Raw genomic sequence first — 355 nt, forward strand, 5'->3', positions numbered from 1 at the left:
CGTGTCTGTGCGTGTGTGAGCGCGGCCGTTCGCGGCGGCACCGAGGGGCCGGGGCCGGTCACGTGCGCGCGCTCACTCCGCCGCCGCCGCCGCCGGGGACGGGCCGCGCTACAGACCCCGGCACTGGATCACCAGCGCCGGGCGCCCTCGCCATCCCCGCCCGCCCGCCCGTCCCCGCTCGGCAGCGCAGCCCCTGCGCACGGGAACGAGGGGGCGCCTGCGGGACCTGCGGCCGCACCGCGGCGGGGAAGGAGCAGGCAAGTGGCGACGCGCGTCCTCCCCCGCCGCGCCGGGGCAGCGCCGCCGCGGGCGGGCCCGCCCTCCCGGCCGCGGCCCGGCCTCCCCGCCCCGCCCC

The sequence above is a fragment of the Neopelma chrysocephalum genome, unplaced genomic scaffold (genome assembly GCF_003984885.1).
Source record: "Neopelma chrysocephalum unplaced genomic scaffold, ASM398488v2 Primary Assembly neopelma1_71, whole genome shotgun sequence".
NCBI classification, from domain to species: Eukaryota; Metazoa; Chordata; class Aves; order Passeriformes; family Pipridae; genus Neopelma; species Neopelma chrysocephalum.